An 11,069-nucleotide genomic window follows, 5' to 3' on the forward strand; every position below is an offset into this window, starting at 1 on the left:
TCTGCATTTCCAAAATAGCAGGTGCATGTCATATAGAGCAGGCTTCTGCATGAAAGAGACATCTTTTACTTCCTCCTAATTCATTACTTTATCTCATAGAATGTTGCTTTATTACCACCTTAATTGACTTATTTTTTTACACCCCTAAATAGACACCTAAAGGCTCATTCACACTAGCACATTGCTGCAACACACAGAGAAATATGTAGCACTACCCCCGGAGGAGCTGCTGTTTTTTTTTCGGTGGCATGTTACCTTATGGCTCCTCCGCCGTCTAAGGGTGTATGATGAATGCAGTAGTAAGGCTGGGTTCACACTACGGTTTTCCCGTCCGTCAGCCGCATACGATTTATATGAAAAAACGTATGCGGCTGAAACGGACGGGAACGTATGGCACCGCACATATCTGCGTTTTCCATTAACATTAATGTTAAAGGAAAACGTATGCGGTTGCCATACTGTTTTAAAAACGACCGCAAAACCGTGGTTGAACACGGTTTTGCGTACGTTTAAAAAACGTTTCGCCAGCAAATCGTACGCACCCGGATGCATCCGAGTGCATACGATTTGCAATGCATTGTCTATCTCTACGTTTTCCCGTCCGGGCCCGTACGTTTTCAATACTGAAATCGTATGCGGCTGACGGACGGGAAAACCGTAGTGTGAACCCAGCCTAACGGAATGTCCACGACAGGTGTCTTTTCTGTGCTCTTTATTACCCAGCCAGGTAAAAACAGTAAACTTGTGGTGAAGAAGGTAGAGTTGAAAGGAGAAGGAGAACAGCAGATTCAGGCGTAGCAATAGGGAAACAGTCCTACTCCCACGTGTAACTCTTCTTGTGCCACTCCTGCCTGAGTGGACTTAGTGTACCCTCCCCCAGCATGCACAGCAAGGAAACTCCCTCCTGATTGGCTGATAGGGAAGAGCACCCAAACCTAGACTCCACTGCTGCCACCTATTGTCCTGGGGTGGGAACAGCACCCCAGAAGAAACATAATTAGCCCACAGCACAGCCAAGCTGAGACAGAGACCCAAATTTAAAGCGGGGGTTCACCCAAAAATACATTTTTAACATTACATTCAGCCGAGTTGTCCTAATGACAATCGGCTGTTTTTTTCCCCCGTACATACCTTATTTCACCGCAGCTTCCGGGTATGTCTTCTCCGGGACTGGGCGTTCCTATCTGATTGACAGGCTTCCGACCGTCGCATACTACGCGTCACGAGTTGCCGAAAGAAGCCGAACTTCGGTGCGGCTCTATACGGCACCTGCGCACCGGCGTTCGGCTTCTTTCGGCAACTTGTGACGCGTAGTATGCGACGGTCGGAAGCCTGTCAATCAGATAGGAATGCCCAGTCCCACAGAAGACATACCCGGAAGCGGCTGTGAAATAAGGTATGTACGGAAAAGAAAAACAAAAAAAAACAGCCGATTGTCATTAGGACAACTCGGCTGAATGTAATGTTAAAAATTTATTTTTTGGGTGAACCTCCACTTTAACCATATTAACTGGATCAGTCAGTTAACACTCTGATCCCCCTCTAAATTTTACAAGCACCGGTACTTTGAAGTAACCAGGCGCTACAAATACATGCTACCACAAAATGCTGTAATGTACCCTACATGTGTTGGTTCATTGCAATACCTTTCATTTTGAATGACACCCCAACCTCCTGTCACCAAGGCACACAAGAGTCCAGCCATTTGTGTTGTAGTGCACCACAATGCACATTATTACATTACTGTGCATTGAAGTGTGTTGTGTTACTAAAAATGCTACAATATTTACAGAGAATGGTCTAAAAAGGAGAAAATGTCCAGTGAGCGGCAGCTGTGTGGATGAAAACGTCTTGTAGATGTCAGAGTTCTGAGGGGAAGACTTGTTCGATATGATAGAAAGGCAACAGTAGCTTAAATAACCATTACTCGTTACAACCGAAGTATGCAGAATACCATCTCTGTATGCACAACACATCAAACCTTGAAGCAGATGAGCTACAACACCCCTGTCAGCTAAGAACAGGAAACTGAGGCTACAATTCACACAGGCTCACCAAAATTGGACAAATAGAAGATTGAAAAACCGTTTCCTGGTCTGATGAGTCACGAAGGGTCAAAATTTGGCATAAGCAACATGTTAGCATGGATCCATCCTGCCTTGTATCAACGGTTTAGGCTGGTGGAGGTGTAATGGTGTGGGGGGGGGGGGGATATTTTCTTGGCACACTTTAGGCCCCCTCAGTACCAACTGAGCATCGTTTAAATGCCACAGCCTACCTGAGTATTGTTGCTGACCATGTCCATCCCTTTATGACTACAATGTACCCATCTTCTGATGGCTCCTTCCAGTAGGATAATGTCACCATGTCACAAAGCTCCAATCATCCCAAACTGGTGTCTTAAACATGACAATGAGGTCACTGTACTCCAATGGCCTCCACAGTCACCAGATCTCAAATTCAATAGAGCACCTTTGGGATGTAGTGGAAAGGGAAATTTGCATCATGTCGACAAATCTGCAGCAACTGCGAGATGGACCAAAATCTCTGAGGAATGTTTCCAACACCTTGCTGAATCTATGCCACGAAGAATAAAGGCAAAAGGGGGTCCAACCCGGTAGTAGCAAGGTGTACCTAATAAAGTGGCCGGTGAGTGTATACAGTTCATGCCTGCCATGTACTGTTTATACTTACTCCAAGCATGGTGTTCTGTTGCCATAGATGAATGGGCTGCCTTAAAGTGAAACTAAAGCCTTCCATAATTTCCTCTGCTTTAACGATTCCAACACCTGGCTTCTTCCAGGAGCTGGTCTTCGATCATCTTGATTGGTTGATGTAGGATGACATCACTCCCACGCATTTGCATGAGTGAATTCATCCACGGGCACTGTAGAGAGCTATTTAAAAGTGTTCCACTTATTTGATTCTTCCCCTAAGTTCAGTGATGCTGTTGTTTCTGCCTGCTGCCTGTAGGTGTCACTGATACCCCTGACAATGGAGTGAGAGGTCATAGTAGTAATGGGTTATAAAAGATTCATTATCCATCCAGCCAACCACTAAGAGGTTTATTGCCAGTGCTGCATGTCGGGGGAGGACATATATATTTGGAAGCTGACCTTGTAAACTCTCTACCCCCCTTGTTTCAGCCTGGGGAATGTGTTTGTGATGCCCTGCTCCTGAAGGTCCTGGGTACAGGGAGCCTTGCAGAGGTCGGGTGTCTGTGAGGAGGAAGGTGATGTCTAGGATGGGTTAAAATAGGTGACTGGAGATCCTGGGGACAAGAAGCCTCATAGAAGACAGTAGACATGTGCAATCCGTTTCGTTCAATTTGGCATCTTCGTTCATTCGGAAGCATCCGAATGAAAGAAAGACTCTTTTGATGAATGAATTTGAAACACATTTTCAGAAAGAATGAAAATCCGAAAGAACAAAAATATAAAAAAATTCTGGGCCAGATTCACAAAGGAAATACGCCGGCGTATTTACTGATACGCCGGCGTATTTTCAAATTTGCCGCGTCGTAGCGTTGTTTTGAATCCTCAAAACAAGTTACGACGGCTTTAGGCTTCGATCCGACAGGTGTACGGCTTCGTACGCCTTCGGATCGTAGGTGTAATTTTCCGGCGGCCGCTGGGTGGAGTTTGTGTCGTTTTTCTGCGTCGGGTATGCAAATTAGATGTTTACGGCGATCCACGAAGGTACGCTCGTCGGCTTTTCCCGTCGCAATGTTACGAGTCCTCTTTAGGTGGTGTAAAATTACACCATCCATGTTAAAGTATGGCCGTCGTTCCCGCGCCAAATTTAGAATTTTTTTAAAATACGAAACGACGTAACGCACGTCGCCGTTCAAAAAATACGTCGGGGCGCCGTAATTTCGCGCAAAGCACGGCGGGAAATTTCCTAACGGAGCATGCGCAGAACGTTCGGCGCGGGAGCGCGCCTAATTTAAATGGTACACGCTCCATTTGAATTAGGCGGGCTTGCGCCGGACGGCTTTACGCTACGCTGCCGCAAGTTTACACGCAAGTGCTTTGTGAATCAAGCACTTACGCGGAAAACTTGCGACGGGATACGTTAGGCCGCCGTAATCGTACCTGAATCTGGACCTCTAAATCTGAAAATCAGAAAGAACGAAAAAAAGAAAAGAACGAAAATCAAAACATTTTAAATAACGAAAAATGATTCAACTTACGAGTTTAACGAATCGATTACATTTGGATAAGTCCATTTTTATTTTTTTCTATAATAAATTATTAACTATTATTGTAGTTTTTAAATTATTATTGTTATTTATTACCGTAATAATAATAATAAATAAGTAAATAATAATAATAATAATAAAACTACAATAAACTATGAACTATTAAATAATAGGTATTGGAACTACTTTTCAAATTTGCCTAACTGTTAGTAACGTAACGAATATGAATGCATCTGAATTTACGAATTATCTGAAGTAACGAATACTGCAACTAAATGAATGGAACGGAACGAATGGAACGGAACGAATGGAGCGGAACAAATACAAACGCTTTTCAAAGTCATGAATGATCCAAAATAACGAATGATCGGTCAAATGAAAAAATAAATAAATAAATCATGAAACGAAAAATAATTTATTTTAATTTTTCGGTCGTGCACATGTCTAGAAGAGAGGTGTCTGGAAGGAAGATGGGGATGCCTGGGATGGAGTATCAGAGGTGACCTTGCTACTGGAGATTCTACAGACAAGGACCCTGATAGAGGACAGGTGTCTGTGAGGAGGAAGGTGATGCCTAGGATGGATTAAAAGAGATGACCCTGCCGCTGCAGATTCTGGGGACAAGGAGCCTCATTAAAGACAGGTGTCTGGAAGGAAGAGGTGAGGTCTGGGATGGAATGCCTGAGGTGATTCTGCCACGGGAGGTCTTGTGGACATGAAGCCTCATAAAAAACAGGTGTCTGGAAGGTAGAAGGTGATGCCTGGAATGGAGTGCCAGAGGTGACCCTACCACGGGAGGTCTTGTGGACATGAAGCCTCATAAAAGACAGGTGTCTGGAAGGTAGAAGGTGATGGCTGGGATGGAGTGCCAGAGGTGACCCTACCACGGGAGGTCTTGTGGACATGAAGCCTCATAAAAGACAGGTGTCTGGTAGGTAGAAGGTGATGCCTGGGATGGAGTGCCAGAGGTGACCCTACCACGGGAGGTCTTGTGGACATGAAGCCTCATAAAAGACAGGTGTCTGGAAGGTAGAAGGTGATACATGGGATGGAGTGCCAGAGGTGACCCTACCACGGGAGGTCTTGTGGACATGAAGCCTCATAAAAGACAGGTGTCTGGTAGGTAGAAGGTGATGCCTGGGATGGAGTGCCAGAGGTGACCCTACCACGGGAGGTCTTGTGGACATGAAGCCTCATAAAAGACAGGTGTCTGGAAGGTAGAAGGTGATACATGGGATGGAGTGCCAGAGGTGACTCTACCACGGGAGGTCTTGTGGACATGAAGCCTCAACAGATGTCTGGAAGGTGAAAGGCAATGAATGTACCAGAGGGGACCCTGACATTGTAGATCCTGGGGACAAGGAACGCACAGAGAGGCTTTCAGAAGGATCACTAAATCTGCTGCTACTTATACAGGATGCTAGTTTTTTGCTTACGCCTATTTTTGGCTGTACTGAACAGTAAAAGTTGGGTCTGCAACACAATTTGGGTGTCTGAAATCCCATCTCATCTCTCCCTAGGAGTTGCCCATTGAGAAATAAAATCTATAAAAAGTAATTTAAGCAACTGGTACCCATTGTTACGCATCCACCATTTTTTCAGCCGAGGACTTACCTGGAGGTAAATGTTAGCCAACCCTATCTTTGGAGGTTCCTCATATGCCTCTTGGAAGCAAAGGGGTGCTCTTCCATTCTAAACTATGGGGCTGTGTGTTTCTATTTAAAGTCCCGGCATGCAAGGGTGGATTCATAGGATACTGCAAGAAAAAAGAGCCACCATGAAACAGTAAACCTGGGGCAGCAGGCATGGCAGCAGCTCAAACTGAAACATAAGCAACAAGTAAAATGAAGAAGCTGCATACTCCGTAATTGATTAAATTAGCTGCTGAAAGAACCTAAAAATGAGGGGAAAAAATCATATTTATTCTATCTTTTACACTTGTATTCACCATACTCTACAGTAGACATGTGCATTCGTTTTCGTCTGAATGCACTTTAATCCGAATTCCAGGGATTTTCGCGTTTGTTTTAACAAAAGATATCGAACGCGCAGAATCCGAAATCTGAAAGATCTGACTTAAAAAATGCTTTATTTTCGTTTCGACAACAGTTCGATACAGATACTGTAGAAGATTTGACATGACAGTGACAATAGTGATCTGTGTCTATTTAACCTGCGGTCGAATGTGCCTAACCTAATGCCGCGTACAGACGGTCGTTTTTTGTGATGAAAAAAAACAACGTTTTAAAAAACGTCATTTAAAATGATAGTGTGTGGGCAAAACGTCGTTTTATGTCTTCAAAAAAACGACAAAAAAAATTCGAACATATTTGAATTTTTTGTGTCGTTTTTCAAAACGTAGTTTTTTGTGTCAATTTAAATGATAGTGTGTGGGCAAAACGACGTTTAAAACCCACGCATACTCAGAAGCAAGTTATGAAGCTAGCTTCAATGGAAAAGAGTGGTGAACGTAACCGCGCTTTGCTAGAGCATTTTGAAAAAACGTTGGTGTGTAGGCAACGTCGTTTTTGAAAATGAAGTTTCAAAAACGTCGTTTTATTTCATGATTTAAAACGTCGTTTTTTTTTCATCACAAAAAACGACCGTCTGTACACAGCATTACTTTATTAGTCCAAGATTATTCGACATAGAGAGAAAAGATTTGACATTTTAGAGACATGAAGATTCGACAAAGCAGCTAAAAACATACGATCACCGCGAGCGGACATTTATGGTCAAATGCTCGGCCCATAGGCGATAGAAGAATTCTAATGTTGGTTGACTAGTAATAATAATTAATAAATATAATTATTACTAGTCATACAACATTAGAATTCTACTATAGCTTGTGGGCAGAGCATTCGACCGGAAATGTACAATTCGGCGTACAGTTTAGCCTCTTCGTCAAATCTTCTTAAAACATTCAACAGACACCATAAGCCTTCAATGACAGATGCGACCTTAATTAATTCTGATTTTCGAATGAATGCATTTTTTCACAAAAAAAATAAAATAAAAACTAATTTCGGGAGTGATGCCGCGTACACACGACCATTTTTAATGTCATGGAAAAAACAACCTTTTTCTCGACGTGATTCTTGTCAAGCCTGCCTTGCATACACACGATCATGAAAAAAAAATTGCTCTAGCAAAGCGCGGTGTTGTACAACACGTACAACGGCACAATAAAGGGGAAGTTCCATTCGGATGGCGCCACCCTTGGGGCTACTTTTGCTGATTTTGTGTTAGTAAAAGTTTGGTGAGAGACGATTTGCGCTTTTCAGTCTTCGTGCTTTTCAGTCTGTTACAGCGTGACGAATGTGCTATCTCCATTACAAACGCTAGTTTTACCAGAACGAGCGCTCCCATCTCATAACTTGCTTCTGAGCATGCGCGTCTTTTTCCCGTCGTTAAAGCCTACACGCGACCGTTTTTCACGACGTGAAAAACAACGCGAAAAATTTGAGTTCTAAAAAAAAAATCTAAATTTTTAATGCCCATTTTTCACATCGAGAAAATGCTCTGGAGCCCACACACGATTGTTTTTAATGACCAATTTAAAAAATTGCATTTTTCTCGTCATGAAAAACGGTCGTGTGTACACGGCATAACTAAATAAATTTATTTTTCGGACGAAAATGAAATTCAGAAACAAAATATTTCAGTGTGCACATGTCTAATAAACAGTATATATTCATTATACATAATGGGGCATCTACTGATACGCCGGCGTACTTTCAAATTTCCCGCGTCGTATCTTTGTTTTGAATCCTCTAAACAAGATACGACGGCATCTGGGTTAGATCCGACAGGCGTACGTCTTCGTACGCCTTCGGATCTAAGATGCAATTCTTCGGCGTCCGCTGGGTGGCGTTCCCGTAGTTTTCCGCGTCGAGTATGCAAATTAGCTATTTCCGACAATCCACGAACGTATGAGCGGCCGTCGCATTTTTTTACGTCGTCTCCAGTCGGCTTTTTTCGGCGTATAGTTAAAGCTGCTATTTCCTTGCGACGTCATTTAGCGCAATGCACGGTGGGAAATTTAGGAACGGAGCATGCGCAGTTAGTTCGGCGCGGGGACGCACTTCATTTAAATGAAACACGCCCCCTACTCGCAGATTTGAATTACGCGCCGTTACGCCGCGAGAGATAGACTACGCCGACCTAACTTACGACGCAAATTCGTTGAGGATTTGAACCAAAAGGAAGTAAGTTACGGCGGCATAGCATATCTCAGATACGCTGAGCCGGGGCAGATCTTTGTGAATCTGCCCCAATGATTTTAATTTAAAATATAACAATCTACATTTCTTACATAAATTTTAAACTCTAATGCCGCGTACACACGATCATTTTTTGGCTTGTAAAAAAACGATGTTTTTCAGCCTCTAGAAAAAACAAAGTTTTTTCCAACTTCATCATTAAAACGACGTTGCCCACACACGATTGTTAAAAAAAAAATGCTCTAGCAAAGCGCGGTGACGTACAACACGTACAACGGCACTATAAAGGGGCAGTTCCATGCGGATGACGCCACCCTTTGGGCTGCTTTAGCTGATTCCGTGTTACTAAAAGACCATTCGCGCTTTTCTATCTGTTACAGCGTGATGAATGTGCTTACTCCATTACGAACGGTAGTTTTACCAGAACGAGTGCTCCCGTCTCCTAACTTGCTTCTGAGCATTTGCGGGTTTTTCACGTCGTTTTAGCCCACACACAACCATTTTTTACAACCAGAAAAATGACATTGTTTAAAACGTTGTTAAAAAATGCAGCATGTTCGAATTTTTTTTTTGTCGTATTTCAGAACCTGAAAAATGATGTGAAGCCCACACACGATCGTTTTAAATGACATTTTTTAAAAACTTTGTTTTTTACAAGCCGAAAAATGATCGTGTGTACGCGGCATAATACCTTTACACATTTTGGCCATTTAACATATTAGAGACAATTCCCGAAGTAATATTTCAATAGCAATCCCACTGCCATTCTAAAGTGCTACTATTGTCGGGAACATGATCATGACCCTTACTCCTGCCTTTTAAAAGCCACAAAATGAGTGTTGGCTGCTGCCTCCGCTACATTCCCAGGAAAACAACATGGCCGCACTCTTGCTTTTCTTGGACGCCACAACAGGGCTCCCAGTCTCTAAGCTGTGGGTACAGCGAGAACAGAACCTGCCATCTGCAGCTGTGCAGTCCCTTCACGAGCTACTGGAGGCTTTTACCTTCTGTGCTTACGGTAATATCCAGCGTAAAAACACAAGTCTGGGGAAACATTAGCACTCACGACGTCAGCCTCATTACTAATGGTATGCGTTGTGCATATTAACAAGACGTTTAGATATTATGCTTGGATGGGCTCCTTTGCTTGTGTTAGCCTAATGCCTTCCATCGCTGTAGAGCCGCTCATTTTCCACCATGTCTAATAACCCTGTCTTTGGACGTAACTAAAATGTCAAGGCTGTTGGGGTAACACTTCGGCATGCCAGTAAACAGTTGACATTTTACAACCCAAAATCCCCTCTGATGCTGCAGTAGAGCAGCCAGAAGGCACACAGAACCCCCTTGTATAGAGAAGATGTAATGTTCTAATGCTGCCACTGCCATCTCACCTGGGTGCTTAATCCTAGATATTTACAGACTGAATATAACTAGGAAGATTATTAAACAGCTCAAATGTCCATTAAATTAAGAGAAAACATTTAATTTTGTTAGAATAGGCAAAACCTGCCTAAAAAAATAATGTTAAATGACGAAAATCAGCCATTTCCAGTCTTAAAACGCTGTAAAAATCACAAAACGATACCATCGTATAACTTAGGTGTGAATAATATGTATCCCGTAATTAATAAGTGACACAGCCGTAACCAGACTTATTAAAGTTACAAGTCTGCATATTTAAATTCCCAACCTATCAAAAACGTACAGTATATTTTTTTCCAAAAAAGCTCTACAATGTATCATTAAAGTGGAGCTCCACCAAAAAATTAAAAGTCAGTAGCTACACATACTGCAGCTGCTGACTTTTACTATTAGGGCACTTACCTGTCCAGGGATCCCGCGGTATCCTCACCCAAGTCAATTTTTGAATGGCTCTCGGGTGCAGGCGCCGCCATCTTGGGTAAGGGAGACGGGCAGAGGAGTCTTGTGGCTTCACAGTCGGTTTCCTACTGCGCATATGCGAATCGTGTTGCGCTTTCTTAATGGGCCTACTGCGGGGAGGGCTGAACTTCCGGCTGAGTTTATCGCGGCAAACTCAGCAGGAAGTGGAAGCAGATACCTCTCAAAATTAGTTACCCCCTCCTTCACAAGGTGCCAAATGTGGCACTGGAGGGGGGAAGGAGGCAGACAAGTGGAGCTTCCCCTTTTGGGTGGAGCTCTGCTTTAAAAAGCAATGCTTCAAGTAATATTAAAGTCAAGCTTTTAGTCTTGTTATACTTACCTGCTCTGTGCAGTGGTTTTGCACAGAGCATCCCCAACCCTCCTCTTCTTGGGTCCCCCGCCGGTGCACTCGGCTTCACCCTCCTGCCAAGTGCCCCCACAGCAAACAACTTGCTGTTGGGGCACCCGAGCAGGCTCTCTCCTGAGCTGCTGCTCTGTGCGTCCATTCAGACATGGAGCCGGGGGGGGGGGGGGGGTCGGTCCTGCCCCCCTCCCTCTTCTCATTGACTTACTGGCTGTGATTGACAGCAGCCGATGGCTCCCCCCGCTGTCTCAGCCAATGAGGAGAGAAAGTCCCTGGAGTGCCGAGACCTTTGTGTACATTACTGGACCGTGACGGGGCTCAGGTAAGTATTGGGGGGGGGGGGGGGAAGCTGCACATAGAAGGTTTTTTACCTTTAAAACCACTTTAAGCTGGCCATACA

Source organism: Rana temporaria, chromosome 7 (genome assembly GCF_905171775.1).
Source record: "Rana temporaria chromosome 7, aRanTem1.1, whole genome shotgun sequence".
In the NCBI taxonomy this organism is placed as follows: domain Eukaryota; kingdom Metazoa; phylum Chordata; class Amphibia; order Anura; family Ranidae; genus Rana; species Rana temporaria.